This window comes from Pinus tabuliformis, chromosome 8, assembly GCF_031772625.1.
Source record: "Pinus tabuliformis cultivar Carrire ecotype Pingquan chromosome 8, CPIR1, whole genome shotgun sequence".
Lineage (NCBI taxonomy): Eukaryota > Viridiplantae > Streptophyta > Pinopsida > Pinales > Pinaceae > Pinus > Pinus tabuliformis.
Genome location: NC_142294.1, coordinates 278726795 through 278744644, shown reverse-complemented (window position 1 = coordinate 278744644; position 17850 = coordinate 278726795).

The window sequence follows — 17850 nt, the reverse complement described above, 5'->3', positions numbered from 1 at the left end:
TTTATTTGCCTTGTTTTCTCAGCCACTGTTACCTTGGACTTGTCACAGCTTACTTCAAGTTTGGCCAAATTTCTTTGGCCTCTTTCAGCTCTCATTTGGACTTCTAGCTCTTTGAATGCTTTCATCATTTCTTCCATACTTAAGCTAGATTCTGGTGTTGTTGTTGCTGCTGCTGTAGCATCTGTAGTTGATGTACCTGTTGTTGATGCTGGAATGACAGGAGGAATTGCTGCTGCTACTATGGGAAGGGCAGTGGGGACCGTTGGAGCTATTACTAGTGGCTGGGAGGTCAACTCTCCCTGCTTGCCTTGTAATGCTCTCTCCAATTCTTCCTCCATCTGAATTATTCTTCGGTTCATCCTCATTAGCAAATCCATTGTGTCTTCATCTTCTTTTTCTTGCACAAGTTCTATAGTTTGAGGGTGCATGGTTGCAGGTAGCCTTAGCTGCTTTCTAAGTGCAGCAATATCTTCTTCCTTTTTTCTTATGAGGGCTTTGATGCCCTGGGCATCCTTAGCCTTAGGATCATGCCCTAGTTCCACAATAATTTCCTCCAATGTCTTTATTCTGTTGTCTTTGGCCAGTGAAGACATTCTCTCCAAATCTAATTGAATATTTGTATTTTTCAATGATTCTTTCAATTGATGGGCCAACATTGCCTTATCTGCTAGAGTAGCATAGACCATTTCACCTGTCTGCTTGTGTAGCTCAATTTGGTCCATTGGGTGTATGTCCTTGGCGAGGACCTCCAGGTTCGTCTTTATGTAATTTGCAGCTGTTTGTGGCTGTGGTATCTTAGGCTTGAAATGAGCTAAGATCATTTTCTCCTCCTTAATGTCATAAGCTGCCATTAATCTATGTTGTTTGGAGGGTGTTGTCTTCAGAAATTGATCATATAACTATATCCTCAATATCTCATTTTGGGCCTTGATTTCCATGAAGGTTCCTTTAATGCCAGATGGTTGTGCACCTTGCTGCCTGGAGGAGGATACCTCCATACCATGTTGCCTCTCTGTTTCTTGTCTTTGAGAGCTGATTTCCTTCTCCCTCCTTGGGCTCTCTATGACTTCTTCACTAATTTCCTCTTCAATTTGAGGATCTATTCTTTTCCTTTTGGCCTCTGGCTACTGTGTTGAGCCACTAGCAGGTGTAGTTTCTTCCCTATCCCGCTTCTTTCCCTTTGCTCATTAAGAGGAGTCTGTAAAGGAGGCACGTGTAGAGCCTCTGTCTGTAGTGGAGGGGTTTGCCCTTGACTCTGTTCCGTTGAAGTAGTTGGTTGTCCTGTCATTGTTTCTTGCTCTGCATCAACTACCTCCTTGCCCTTTGTTGTTCCTGTTGCTGGTGTATATATTTCTTGGGCAGCTTGTGGAGCAGCAGCTGATGTGCCCTCTCCAACTTGCTTTGGCAGTTTTAATATCACCTGCTCAAAAGAATCCAAGTCAAGAGTCTTTTCCAAATCTTTTACATTTTGCTCCATTATTTCTTCTTGGGTGAACTCTTCAACTAGTGTCCCTTCCACCCACTCATCTTGGTTGGAAAATTGTTCAATCTGTGGAATTTTGCAATGTTCATAGGCTGACATCCTATATTTTATTTTTCTGGCATTAATAAAACCATTTGGGTCATAAGGTACCCACCAAAAACTTCTTTTTAACTTGGATTTCTCCCCCAATATTTGATCAGCATCTTGCCATCTTTTTTGTTCATGACAAAGGGGCCTAGTTAGTCTTTGAATTTCAACTGAGCCTTTTTCTTGGTGCTATGAAAATGAGTCAGATGAGAGTTGATAAATTGCGTGTAATATTCTAAGGAAAATATTCTCATTGGCACATATCTTGGAAGCCTGTAGGGACAGAGCTCATAGCTATATATCTTAATGACAGTGTGATTCTGGTAAAAGTACCAATCACCTATTCTGTAGTTCTTTGAAAGCTGCAATATTTTCTGCATGTCATAGGACATCCTAGCAGGAGGAGTTCTCATCAGGAGATAAGAGACTGGATAGAAAAACAGGTCAATGAACTCACAATAAGAGTAGGGGGAGTTGTGGACTTCATGAAAGACTGAGGTCCAAAAAATCACAGACCTCTTTTCTCCTTTGGAGTCCAATATTTTGATGGGGCATTAGAAACAGTCTGGTTGATAATACATGAATAGATGATAAATGTAGGATGAGTATTTAAATACTCCCTCCCTATCCAGTTTTACTAGTTGGTCATGTATCTTATTAGAAATGAATATGGCATAATTGTATTTGACAGTAGGGGGCTATCGTGGGCTGAAAGTAGACAACAAGACCAATATGGTTTGATGAATATGTTCACTTGTCTTGAAGCCTAGTACATAAGATATCATATCTACTAGTAATTTGCCCACTTCATTGAAACACAAATAGAGAAAGGAGGTGGCCCTGTAGGCTGGCGGTCTGCTCTCATGAATATTTTGGCAATTCGGGCTATCTCTAAGCTGGAGAGTTTAGGACCTTCATCAAGCAGGAATTTCATAGAAAGAGGGACCAGAAGATGAGTTTGATTGAAGTTTGGCATTTGGTTGATGGAGTCATGAGTTATATGGAAGAGGATGCTCCCAGATGGAGACTTGATTGCCCTTTGAGTTGGGTCATAGTTTTCACAGCAGAGGCGAATTATTTCAGGGAAGACATTGACAGAAGGGAGGAAGTAGATGGGAAAGTTTGATTCCCAAATGCCATAAATGTCATTGTTGTTCAAATAACTATTCCTCAGCTCACAGAATGTCTGTAGGTGGTTTCTGTCACCAACCAAGTCTTGAATTAAGTGATCCCTCTCAGCCAAAGGTAATGCTTCAAGTTCCTTGTGAGGTGCATTGACAGGAGTGATATTCAAGGCTGCTGGAGTGGTCATCTTTAAATTATGTGTGTTTGTAATCTGGAATTTGGATTTGTGCAACAAATGAAAACTGAAAACTGCCTCTGAGGCTTTCTCAAGGGACTGGCAGACTGAGATTTGATATAGAACTGGCCTCATCGTGTAAAGTTTATGGTAAAAAAGCAAATTTTGCAGAGTTTAGACAGGGTTTTTGAATGAATTTGCTGGATTTACAGGCTCTGTGAGTAAAATGCAGAGGAAATAGGACTGAGTTTCAGCCAAACGAGCGAAATTTTGCAGAGGATTTTGATAGATGAACTCAATGCATGGGAAGTTTAGAGAATCTGCCGGCGGAAATGGGCTCAAAGTGCGTTTTAATGGCCAGTTTTCAGAGAAGGGGAAATTTTGCCAATTTTCTTTTGAACAATGGCTCACATAATAAATTAACAGGTGGTGATGCACAGGTAGGAGTTTAATTTTCTTTGAATTCTAGTTCCTCAGTCGATTTTAATGGTGAATTTTCGAAAAAACAGGGTTTATGGGTGAACAATGGGTAAATACCTATTTTTGATGGCGAAGAGGGCAATTAGTAGGTACATTGTTGAGTTGAGGGGTCAAATTTGCAAGAGGAACTCACTTGGTTGGCTAATCGGAGTTCTGGAGGCAAATTCGTCGTAAACGGCATGCACGTTCTCCACAGGCGCATAATAGAAAATAAACAAAAACCGTCGTTTTCACGACTTTTTAACGAATTTTGGACATTTTAGTGCTTTTTGGCACTTTTTGGGATGACGTCATCATGACGTATTTTTGGCGCGTAGCGAGTATAGAGGGTGACGTGGTAGCTGACGTGTATGGTGACGTGGCGCATGACACGGTGGCCAGGTGGTGATGTCAGCAGATGATGTGGAAGTACTGCAGAGGAGTGTGGGGGGCAACGTGGAGGCGACATCATTGGTGACGTGGGCTTGACGTCATCAGGAAGGTGGCAGGCGGTAAGCGGTTTTCCCCGCACCGCCTTTGGCCCACGGTGGTTTTGCAATGGGGGCTCCGATCATGACGAGACTTTGACGCATGGCAGGGGTACGACAGCAATACCGCCCATCTCCCGGACAACTCTCGGCAGGTAAGGGCTTCCGATATCGCCACCAACCGTCGGATCTACGGCGCGGGATCAGACGGTGGACGAGAAATATAAGCAGCGGGGTTTTGAAATGAGGGGGCCCGCCTATTATTTAATGTTAAATAATGTTTCGAGGGGGGTAATAAACTTTGGTTACGACGGAACTTTTATTCATTTAACCAAAAGTTTAATGAAATCTGATATATATATGGGCGCGAGAGTTAACATATGGTTAATGTGGGGGGGGTGGTTTGCAATGCGGTTATTTATTTAACCTGATGTTAAATAAACCCCAAGGTTTTATGAACACGGAAGGGTTAATATAAAGTCCCAAATGAACTTAATATTTTCGAAACTGTATTGTATGGCTATAATTGCCAAGGGGTAGGGATATTTATATTTTTTGGGTTTTTTATATAGTTTTTATAAAATAGGGGTGGGGAAATAATTAAAGGAGCTATACAATAAGTTAGGATGTGAATATGAATATGTGGAATGAGACTGCATGAATAAATGCTAAGTTTATAGAGTGAAAACTTAGGCATAGGGAAATGAAAGGAGTATGGAATGATCATTTTTACACAAGAAATGTGGCTTCTTTTCACTAAGTAAATCCAGAGTTCAACTTAGTATTTCTCATAGAATGAAGTGAAATAGGACTATTGCGCAAATCCCAAGGTCCTTGGGGGGATGTTAGTAAATGATTTCTGGGGGAATGATGGGGGAAAATAGTCATGCTTCCACTGTCCTGCAGTCACTTTGCGATGGTACTAGTGTCATTGATGAGATGAGTCCTTCTTGACAAGGCAAAAAGATCACAAACTCGTTTCTGCAACCTCAAGCTACCTACCCAGCCTAATACACCTAGCATTTTTTCTTCCTTTTGATAGGGTGCATTTGGACTAGCAAACCCTGACTTTCCTCTTTTCCTTTGAATGCCCTCCTATCTAGGTCTACCCTTATCTCTTCCAAGGGCCCAAATTAAGCAGTTGGGCTCCTTTGCTTCTCTAACTATTCACTCATCTGCCAAGCTTGAGTTGTTTGGACAGATCTTTATTCTCTATTCTACAACAGGAAATTTAAATATGGACTGGCCCAGATTGAACTGTTGGGCCATCCATCAAGTGTGATGAAACAGTGTTTGCACCTTGTGAACTTGCTTTGCTCAAATAAGATAGTAGTGGCATTTTGACTGGCCACTTTCCTGGTCTTTCTTTGGGGTTCATTTTCCTTTTCTTTTTTTTGACCAATTCATTCTTCTTGCCCTTTGATTTTTCTTTTAGGGCATACCCTCTTTACATTTTTTAATTTTCTTTATCTGTATACAAAATATGGAACCTTTGCAGCATGGAAAGGATGATCATATTTGGCACTTCCATAGTCAATCATGAAAAATGAAACCTATTGGTATAGGAACCTAACAACAAGAGAGAAATATCTTCAATTTATAGTAGTTTGGGAGAATATCCTAATGAGCAAGAGAGGTCCCCAAGTGAAAAATGGTGACAATCCCAAGGCACAACAAGCTACTACAAGTTTCAAATAATCTATTGCATATAGGCGAAAGGAGCATTGTTTGGGGCTCCAAAGGGGACAACGTAGATCGTCTTTGTAACTCATGGGCCAAGTGTTGGAGTAATGTGGGAGTGTGGGAGAGTGAACTTCCTCTTGAGCATTCAACATAATCCATACATCGATCAACTAGCTCAAACTCCAAATCAATGGTCATAATGAGGGAGAGAATGCCCTTCACATGTGCAATTCGTACCTTCTATCTAGGACAAAACTAACCTTTCCAATTGGCAATAAACTCATCCCTCTTAGGTTTCTACCAACTCATGTTTGAATCTTCTTTCTTTCACTGTCACCTCACTTCATTTCAATCTGACATTTAGTCAACTAAAACCATGTTTCTGGGTTGTCACCAATTATTCAATTTATTTTTTTAATTTTTTTTCGCTCAATTTTTTAGTAAAATTTATCTTTTTATGAGGAAACGTCAATTTTTTGCACTCCAATGTGGGCACTAAGATAATTTTGGTACTTTGAGTATCAATTTTGAGTACTCACATCCAACAAAAAAATTTCTAGTGCTAGTATTTTATTTGTTACATAGAAATTGATTAAAATATCCCATTCTATGGGAAATTTTAATTATTTACAAATCCAAGAAATGTCTAGTGAAATTCCATCAGACTAGATAATGCTTACCATGGTAATATGTATTGAACCTAGATTTATAAAAACACTCAAGTCCTAGTTAGTAATGGCACTCCAAATTTAAAGGATATGAGTGCAATAAACCAATAAATTATTAATCTTTAAAAGTGAAAATAATTAATTAAAAGTGATTTTCTTATCAAAGAGGTCCCAAGGGCCTAAGTCTATTACATAAGTTCATTAATATAATGTTATTTTATATAATTTTGGCATGGGAGTAAGGAATTTACACGAAGAAAGAGGAGGGAGAAAATAGAAGAAGAGAGAGAAGAAGGGTCATAATTTCCTCGTTGGATTTCTAATTTGTCTGGTGCCTTTTCCATGGGGAAATGGGACATTCATTCCCTACTAGGTATATGTGAGCCTGTAACAATTCCTTGCTTCATTGACCTAAATAAATTGATAGTTTTGTATTGGACGTTATTCATGAAAGAAAATATAAATATATCTATAAAATGATTCTTGATAGCATTTCTAAGCATATTGCCAAAACCAGAACCCTTAAGCTTAATCATAATAAAAATTTATCTCATCAATGAACCAGATACCCATTCAAAATTTAATGCTATAAACAGTGCATTAAATTTGACTCATTTCACCTTACCCACTCCATCCATTCTACCTCATAAATGAATTTCAAAATATAACACTAAAAGCTTTACATCAAGTTTGACACATTTCACCTGATCCACTCCATCTTTTCTACCCCATCATTGAATCACTCCATCTTTTCTACCCCATCATTGAATCAGATACCTCTTCAAAATCTAACACTATAATTAATACATTAATTTTAACACATTTCACCTTAAGCACTCCATTCTTTCTAAACAACAACAATATCACCCAACATTATCAGTAATGTGATGACCTTCTATGTTTCCATTTCACTTTCCCAATTCTATTCTTTCTAAATAATAACATTATCAACAATGTGATGACCTTGACCTTGACCTTGTAAGCTTCCATCCCCTAATAATAATAAGTGCTTATTTTGAAGACCAAAGCATTGAAATTTTAAACAATAACAATATCAACAAACATTATCAGTAATGTGATGACCTTGTATGCTTCCATTTCACTTTCTCAATTCTATTCTTTCTCAATAATAACATTATCAACAATGTGATGACCTTGACCTTGACTTTGTAAGCTTCCATCCTTTAATGATAATAAGTGCTTATTTTGAAGACCAAAGCATTGAAATTTTACTCAAGCCTTAAGAACATATTATTTAATGATTTTTCACTCTATTTAAGCCTTTAGAAGATATTCTTAACGATTTTTATTTCTAAGAAGTCCCCTTTTAGTGTTATAACTTTTTCACAAGGTTACCATTTTACTCTTGTGACATCGTTATCCACAAGCCAAGAATTTGAGATTTACCATTCTTTATTCTACTCGAGCCTCCGAAGTTCTTTTCTAGATTTTGGCTCATGAAATTTGCTCTAACTTTGAAATTTTCAGAGAACTCCCCTCTTACAAACTTACTTGGCAGTCAAAACATAATTTGCATGGGGTGTTTGGAAAAAATAAATCAGAAATAGAGACTGAACATTTTTCTATGTTTTGACCCTGGTTCCATATTTATATAGATGTATGACACAGAATAATATATATTTGAACTGCGTACCTTTAGACAAATGCCTTGACCCAGTCGCAAGCTATTTCGAGTGAAATTTTGAAATCATACGTTTGACGGAAGAATACTCCTTTCTGATGGTTATTGACGGTTAAAAATCCCAGACGTTTGGAAGAGTGACTGAAAATTATATTTCTCAATGCCCCATTAGCTAAAATAATAGTACAGTGGAAGGAAAATGAACGATGACATAGAGGCAAAGATCGATGCAGGAACTGTAAATGAGTTGTTGATATGATTACCATGGATAGTTTGCACTATAGGTAAGCATCCAACCTCACCTACATAGTTTTCAAGCTTCCGTACATTTCTGCATATTTCCCACAGCAATAATGTCACCACTGACATCGTAGATGACGATAAAATTCTGAAATCTCTGGACATCAAGTGCAAAAAAATACCTGACCTTAATAGACATAACACAAATCATCGGAAGACAGAAAGACCCCGTCCTTAATGAATCAGTCAAATGCCCGAAATACAAACAAGATAGATATGTTTACATTGTTATGATCAGTATACTTGGACGCTCAAGGTCGTTCAGTGCAATAGAGAAGCTTGTTGAAGAAATTAGAATTGAATATTATGAATGCAAAGACTAATTTTCGAATCTAATCAATCTCTATGGAAAATCAGACATGATACACAACGTCATAAGAAGCCTCACGTTATGGAAAACGATGATAAACTCACCCAAATCATAAAAATATCAAAACGACGACAAACTCACACCAGAAACATAAAAATATCAAAACTAAATTACATTTTCACATTCAAATAGGACAATAGTAAGCACTTTCCCATAAAGTAGAACCACGGTCGATCAACATTGAGCTTAATTTGAATTTACATGTGGCAGCTTAATAAACAAATGGTGGTACCAATAAAAAATTTGTTGTGCGTGAAATGTTGACAAACAAATGGTAGTTCCCATCTTCAAATGAAGCTTGGAAAAATTTGTGAATATGAAAGAAGAGACATTGTTGACATAAAGGAAGCCATTATAGGGTGGAAGTGGTTGTTAAAAATGAAGAAAATGAGACCAACTGTTGTGCCGCTGAATAATCCCTTTGAATGCTGGTTAGAATGCATTCACTTTTCGACATTCGCAACGCTGCAGGTTCGATCCTAAGCTCATTATAATTTATCTTCATGTTTGCCACAGAATATGGTTATGATAATCTACCTAAAAAGTTTAGAAGATATCTACTTTATCTGTTCATACGCATCAATTTTTGTTCACTTCTCACGTTTTTTTTATTATTTATTTATGGGAAATCACTTCAAAAAAATAATAAATTGCGAATAGTCGGGCTTCCTGGTTTTCATCAAATTTGTTGGAAATGAATGCATTCCTCGTTTACATCAAAATAGGATAATTAGAAAGTAGAACCACTTGGTAAGTGGTAGCATAAGAACAAAGTGGTTGTAAGTGAAATGTCCACCAAGATGTTGCGAAATCATTCCCCTATTTAAGAAAAACTTTGAAATTAAATTTCGGGAAGTACGCAGGATGATACATAAACTTATATTCTCCTCTCTCTTCATAGCGTCAGTATTGCTCATAACTCCCGATATCAAGTAAATGAAATCTCTTTGAATGGAAATGACTCGCTGGCCGTTTACCATTGTGCCCGATGAATATATATATCCATGGCACTATCTTCCTTTTTGATGTGCACAGAAAGGAGGTCGCTAACGGTAGACTACACGAGGTTTACAGTAGAAATGCAGTGCCAACCCGATCCTTCCTCTTTGTTTTTGTCTATGAGAAAAACTAGAAATTGCATTATAAGGACCTTGTTGACCAGATTTGATGGTGGGAAGATAATTACCAATTTTGAAGTTGCAATCTACCCTTTAATGTCTGCGTATGTGGCAATTCGATTGGAGTATTGGTCAGATTGAAGAAAAAGAAAATAAAAAGCACATTAAAACACAAAGTTATCCAAATTAAATGCCAATGAAGTTTTGGAGTTCTTTTGGAATTAAGATATCACTTTGCTGAACCGCACCAAAAGCCAGTTATATCTACTTGCTTCGCTTATTCAACATGTTCGTTGATATGGTCTAACTCATTATTGCAAATTAATACTTGTGTATTAAATGCACTACACTACCAAAATTAATATTCAGATTCAATTCTTTTTCTTGATTTTGACTTTATCTTCATTAAGATTTTAAGTTAGACAATTCTTAAAAAATGTGTTCCAAATACAAAACTTGTTTTTGCCCATGACTTTGTAACGATGTCTACCAATTGATTTTTGCAATTGCAAAGCTCAAGATAGACTTCACCATTGTTGAGTAGGTCTAGGATGAAGTGAAAATTGGTGTGAATATGTTTACTTTGTAGTGAAAATCATCATTTCTACAAATTGCAATAGTTGAATTATTATAGCAAAAGATAGGAATTCTATCTTTTCTCTAGTAAGGCACTTATCAATTTTCTTAACCAAATTGTTTGGCATTTTGCTCTTGTTTTTGCTACATACTCTGTTTTTGCTTATGAAATTGAGAAAATATGTAGTATTTGTAAGACAATACATATACATCACATAAGAGACGAAAACTAACATGAGAGCAATGAAACATTCAAATAAATCTAAGCTTACTATTTCCCTGTCATGATGGACACCCCCTCTTTGATTTCTAGTACTTATTGCATCCATGTCTTTGTTGTTGAAACGACAGAAACTAACATGCTATCAATGAAACATTCAAATAAATCTAAGCTTCTTATTGCCATGTCATGATGGACATCCCCCTCTTTGATTTCTAGTACTTATTGCATCCATGTCTATGTTGTTGAAATTTCAATGGGTGCATTGATTATGGAAACTCAAAACACCACTACACAAATTTTCAATTCTCATATATGCTTCGGTATTTTCTTGAAACCCTACAATTTTTTTTCACAATGCTAGAGATATTTAGTGAAATAGTTTTCTCAAAGTCACCACTATCATATTTGTGCTTTGGAATTATTTCGTAATTTATAATAAAAACAGGAGCATTTGCATTAAGTTTTGTCTCATATTTTCGAGAAACAATTTTGGCACTAATCTTATTGTCATTTCTTCCTCCTTATATGGCAAATCTGCATAAAGTATTGGTTGTCTTATTTCCTTTGTCGAAAACAGTTTCATATGTAACTAACATGATGCCATGGAAAATGCTTCTTGTTATGTTGTTATTGATATCTTCAATTAGTAATGACATATATATTTTTTTTGTCTAGTCATGAGCATTGAATTGAAATTAATTCATGAAAACAAAAATAAATCTAATAAAGAATTAGCTAAATTTGGAGGGAACTACATTTATGTATTTCTTTCTTGCACGTTCTATGATTCTTTTGTTGTGTTTCATGTGATATCTTGTTTATAATTGTGCTCACATCATTTTAATAATGAAATGGTTATCCCTCACATTGTGATTTGTGCGATGCAAAGAGGTGGGATTGCGGAGGAAACACAATAAAAACTTCCACCTCACTTTGCACATATTATTTATATGTTTTTGGGTTTTCCAAAAATTTAATAATACATACATATACATGGTATAGAGTGGGCACGAAGAAAGATTAACTCAATATATTCCTTGCTTTTTAAAAAACTCCCTAACACACAATTTCTCACACCTTTCTCTACACCAAAAAGAAGGTATCAAATTCACATTAAATTAATATATAAGGGCTTCCACCAAATATTTTTTTATCTCCCTCCCACCACTAACTTACCTAAGAGGCCTAGAACCCCATCAATTCTATCATCCTTGTGCATAGCAGTAGTAACGTATAACAGTGTGAGAGCATTCATTGAAGGAATGTTCAATCAGAAAATTAGCCATTTTTCAACTCACCATATTAAATTAGCCTTGTGTGGAGGAAAAAAACTTCACTCAGTATAATCCCAAATCTTTAAAAAAATCTCCTTGACACAATTTCTTTGCACGTCCTTTCTCCCACACTTCCTGCACACCCTTTCTCGACACAAAAAATTAGTAGCAATTTGATATTAAATTAATATATGAAAGATTCCTCAGTATATTTGTTCAACTCCTCCCTACCCCCTCACTTATGGAATGGACCTTGAACCACATCACTTCTCGCATCATTGGGCAGATCAATAACATTGTGAAGCATAATTGTGTGAGAACACTCATCGACATAATGACGACTCACAAAAATAGGCTTTTTTATTTTAAAAGTATTTGTCCCTCGCAAATATTGAAAATAAATCTCACTCCTTTTGAAAATTAGAAATAAATTTCTAGAAAATAATTTTTGAATTTACAAAAGAAATAGAAATATTCAACATTCCCCTAAACTTTAGTTAAAATTATAGAAAATCTACAAAATAATCAAAAGTCAATAGACTTTGACGACAAAATTAGTACTATAGTCTCTAACTAGGTAAAGACTAATAAAATCCTTATAGTGGAGGAAATGTGAGGGCTCTTCATATGTGTGTGTGGTGGGTGAAAGAGGTTGATGAAGTAAATGAATATGTGATATCACCATACCACACATCATTGATTATTCTTATAGTAGATATACTAGCATTTGCACCAGTTGTTGCAAAAGAAACGTTGTAAGGCATAAATTGAGGACAACATGCCATCTCAATTTGAGAAATAGTGCAATTTCATATTCAAACACAAAACACTTTATGGATAAGATATCAATTTACAAAATCTGAAATTGAAAATCATTTAATGGTGCTCCTCTCACTTCTTTAACAATCTTTTTACCCTTCAATATTTTGAAGGTGGCCACAACCTTCAGTCCCAACTCCTCGAAGAAACAGTGCCTCGGTAATACTCATCCACATAACAAGTGTAGTTGCAGCAGCTTTTCATAATATTATATGTGGAGTCAGAAATAAGGCCATGTGACCACAACAATTCTGCCCTCCTCTGGGAGATTCTCTAAAACTGAGTCTCTACTCTTGACTTCTTCCTGCAATAACTTCAGGCTCAACCTGAGCAGAAGACCATGATATCAGAGGAAACCTAAATAATTCAGTGGAAGTATAATGTTTTGGATGGTTAAGATTGCTACAGAATATTTCTTGGATCTTTTTATCGAGGGAGTTGACGTTCGACTAAGGCCGGGACAAGGGTTGAATTCCCAGATTGCGAGTTGCCGAGTTGATATGAGGAGTTGTAATGAAATTAGTACCCCGAAATTTTAAAAACATTTAGAGAACGAAGGATGTTTTAAAGATAATCTTTTTGCGACGATAATTTTAAGAAAACTTTTAATAATTTAATTAAATTCTTCATTCATCCACCTTTTTTTAAAGGACACTTTCAATCTGAGCCCGTATGACATGGTTAGTTCAGTTTTTCTGCACGAGTCAACTAAAGCACCATGCTAAGGATTATAAATTTCGCCACTTCTTCCATATACAGATTTATCATTTGAGCAAAAACATTTTCAGTCTCACTATCCTCTGAGACATCATTCCCTGAAAATTAGTGGAGAAACTGAAAGCTTTATACCAATCCCCGCCAGTGAACGTAGTGAAAAACGTGGCATAAAAGTGAGCTGCATGGAAAGCAACTTGCCAGCTCTCAGAATAAGCACAGGAATTATTTCAAACATGAGAACGAATTAATAAGAGTTCAAAAATTAGATGTTCATCTTATAACTGCACAATATGTGTAGAGCACAATATCTTATTACCGCAACTACAGCACCATGCATTGCCTGTATGTTAAGAAATTGCGATCTGCAATGACATGGGAGCCCGTGGATAATGATGCACTAGAAATTCTCCAACGTCTTCCACGAATGTAATTGTTGCCTAATCTACTTGTATATTAATAACTCAGCTATCATATTCTGAAAGACAGAATGGGTTAGGCAACTATGGAGGAGTAGCAACAGCATCCTCCTCTACAGTTCTTCTGAACGTTTCAGTGTGTGGAGAAACAACAGAAACTGAATGACCTGAATACGTGGGACCCGGTACGATTATATGCATGATTTGTTTGGTTCTGTAGGTTGAGCAATGCAAAGCCTCTGGACGGTTGAGATTCAGGCAATGTGTGCACATAGGGCTGGAGGAATGAGAGACAAACCATTTATCATTCCATTCCACGTGGAAGCGATGATTGCAGTTTGGCAGAATTCTCATCTTCTCTCCTTCCGCAAATTCCGCCAAGCAGATCGGGCAATCCGTAAGCATGGCCTCCGGCTTTGATTGAGAGCTGTAAACGATAATGGGTAGTGATTTCATGGCCGCCATCATCAATCCAGTGTTTGCCACCCCATCGGATTACTCCACCACGATCCGCATCCTGCAGTGGAGAAGACACCTGAACAACGAGTTGAGAACGATCCCCAAGGTGCAAAGGCAGTTCAAAGCAAGGAGGGTGATAATGATCAGTCGATCGGTGTCTAGAGTGGCCTCGTTCATGTAAAAACTGAACCCTGGACTAGAAGGTACAGGGGCAGAACTCAGTAGCTTCCTGCCTATTGGCAACGGGAAATGTAAAACGCTCTGCATGTCCTTCATATAGTTAAAATAAAATAAAAGAATCGTAAGAATAAACTCTTTGAATCTTTCTCCCTTGGAAATTGACTATCTGTTTCTTTAGAATTTTGAAGAAACTCTTCGCATGATCATCACATGCCTAAAAGCCACTGAGTGATGAGGCCTGTATGAAGTTGGTATATTGCCTCTTCTATGCTTCCTATATTACGCTTGCTCTGAAGCCTCAAAATCTCTATCCCACGGGCCTCATGGCAATCGTTTTCTCGCTATCAAATTTGATTCCCTTAAATCTAAAGAACTCTCAAAAATTTCTACGACTCTCACCAAGCGTTTTCTGGCGTTCAAATTTAATCACATAAATCTAATTAAATATTTCCCTATTCAAACAATCGTTTTTATAATTATTACAGGTTTTGGTTATTATTGTTTCTCTAGAATGAAAGGATCTCCTTATAATGAATTTTTTTCGAAAAATATTTTTTGTTGGTTCATGTTGTAGAGACTACAACCACCCTCCTAGGTTGCACCTAATTTCGGAGCTTTCCCTAGGAGTTTTGCTTAATATTCCGTGAGCCCTTGGGAGTCTTTGAATCCGCCTTGTTTATTCATTTCGCCCAAGTTTCTGCATGTTGGTGTCTAGGTCATAATTGCTACCATGGTTTAGTTATGCTCTAAGTCTTTGCTTTGTGTGTACTTGTTATGTTTGCTATAAAAGCATCTGTCACACGGAGTCACACTCATTGTTGCACAAGCGTTGTCACGGTCGATCAATGATAAGTCACGAGTGTCGCACTTGTCACTTGCATCGTCAATAAGTCATGTTGAACATGTGTGTCTCAATGTTTTGAGTCACTTCGTCGTCGAGTCATATGACTGTGTGTTTGCATGATCACCTATGCATCTTTTGACAGTTCACACACTTTGTTATTTTGCTGAAGTTCTGACGACCAGAATCATCTTTGACAGCTGGACCATCACCGTGTCATCATCTCAATCGACTGTCACCCAATACAACATAGAAACACCAAGGAAGTCTTTCCAACTTGCGTTGATCGCAATCAATCCAATCAACTTTCATGTTGACCACCGAGACACTCGGACCCAATAGCCACCCCGGCACTGACTCCCCTCAAAAATTGTGCAGAGTGACAGGTCAGATAGACACCAACTGTCCATCCCTGTCTCCCAAGAAAATTGCGTTTTGTTCCGAGTCAATCCTCACGATAGCTAAGCCGCTGCTCATCCAAGAAACTATGCAATTGTGCAAATTTTGCCTTCCAGCCCCTACTGCCCACTCGTTCCAGAAACTGCGCAGATTCTGCCTACATTGCCTTCTTGTAGCCTCAACTGTCCCTCTCAAAATTTGCGCAATTTTTCCTTCCAGTCGAGCTAGACCTCGCGGCAGTCACTATCAACTTGGATTGACCATTCTCATCAGTCAGTGACTCTTGTGCAGTTTTCATCAGCAGTTCCTAGAGCCATCATCCTACTTCGCAACCCGGCTACCTCTCCTCGTCACCTGCATCCAAAATGATCATGTGTCATGGTAGACTAGGAGGTTTTTTTATTTGATGTCGTCCCGTCATGAATGACTGCAAGCACAGGTACATTAACAAACATGGCGTGACAACGAAAGGGATGAACGAAAGAAGCAAATGCAGAAGGACAAGTTCACCAATGGTCGAACGAACGATGCGTACGAAGATATGTGCTCGTGAATGGATAATCATGCAACGGACGAACGGACGAACATGCACCTCTTGCGAATAGATGAGCCTGTCAAGCCTTCCAACATGCAAGCGGGGAACGTGCCAAAGCATCATCAAGCAAACCAAATACCATCGAAGACTTTGTGCACTTTGCCATGCGGAGGTGAAGTTGTGTTGCACCATGAAGATATCCATAACCTAGCAGCACTATAGTTCGACATGTACTCCAGTAGTAGCACGGATATACGAGTAATGTCATGTCGAGTCATGTGATCAGTCATGTTGCCCACATCTCTACTATGGGCTATGTTGTCAATCAATGTAATGTAACATGGAAGTCCAGGAAACCACTTGTAGAACTAAGAGTCATGTAAAAGTCGAAAAGTAGTGGAAGTCAAATAGTCATGAGGGTAGTCAAACAACCACAAGGGTCAGTTTCACCCTTGGCTATAAATACCCCCTCATTTGTACATAAAGATGATTTTTTTCACCTCAACTCCTCTCACATAGCCAAGAGAGTGTGTAATCTTTTCTTTGAGGAGTAAGTAGTGCCTCCAATGCCTTGCTCACAGGGTGAGTGATGTATGGTGTAACGATGTGTCACGTTTTCACACATGTATTGTAACTATTGTAAAACTAATCTTGAACACTTGTAATGCATGTTTCTTTAACTAGTGTTGAACACTTGAGCTATTTCACTTGTTGTAATACATAATCTCTTAATGGAAATGTGTTGTATATGTTGTTAACATTGTCTCGCCCATGGTGGCTATCTGCTCGGACATCAGATATACCTTTCACCTAAATCTTGTTGTAACAACCATTTCACTTGTTCAGACTCATTCATTGGGTGTTGTATGTGTTATCTTACCTGGTGTGTTGTGATTGCTGCATCCATGTGGACCGCTCCTTCGGAAGTTGTGTATGTCCTATTGTGTTGTGTGTTCCTAGCCGAGTTGGGACTTCATCCCAACCAACTTGTGACTCACTCTCACCCTCTCCCTTTACAGTGAAAGAAATATTGACACAAGTACACTATCATTCACTAAGCACGTGAATGTCACTTCTCGAAGGCAAAGCAAACCAGTCTCCTATGCTGACAAGCAAGAGTTGAGGCAAATCCTTAAGACAATGGCAACAAGGACATCATACAGGATGGGACTCCCACACCAAATGGTGTGAGGTCTAGTTGGGACTTTGATCTAGGTGGATATTGGTGGCCACCAGCCGATTCCACTTGGACCCCCACCATTGTTTCTTTCAGTTTTTTAGTTTCCTTAATTGTAGTACAATTTACTATTTTTAGTAGTTTTTGGGGCCGTGAACTTCGTGAGCCAATTTGAGGCCCTAAACGGCGATTTTTGGAAAAATTGGGAGTAGCATGGGTCTGTGGACTATTTTTTCCCGTACAAAAGTTGTAGTCCTTGAATAGATATTTTTAATGAGGTATTGTGCACGTCAAATGGAGATCATATGCCAAAGTTATGACCTTGAGAAGTTGATGTACCAATTTATACAAACAGGGCCCATAGTTTGGTGCTTCATCTCCTAAGGTTAGGTTTTTGGATGTTTAGGGTTTTCCATTATTTTTCAACAATAAATAGGGCTTCGAGCCTCATTTGAAGATAGTTCAGAGGCATATAGCTGCCACATCTCTCCTTAGAGATAAGCTACCATGACCTAAGCTTGTTTATTTCCATTTATGTTTGTAAGCATATCTCAGTATTTTACATTAATGAAATGAAGTATTACTTATGTTGCTTCTCTGTATTTATGGTTATCTTTTAATGTGTCGCATTCCTCT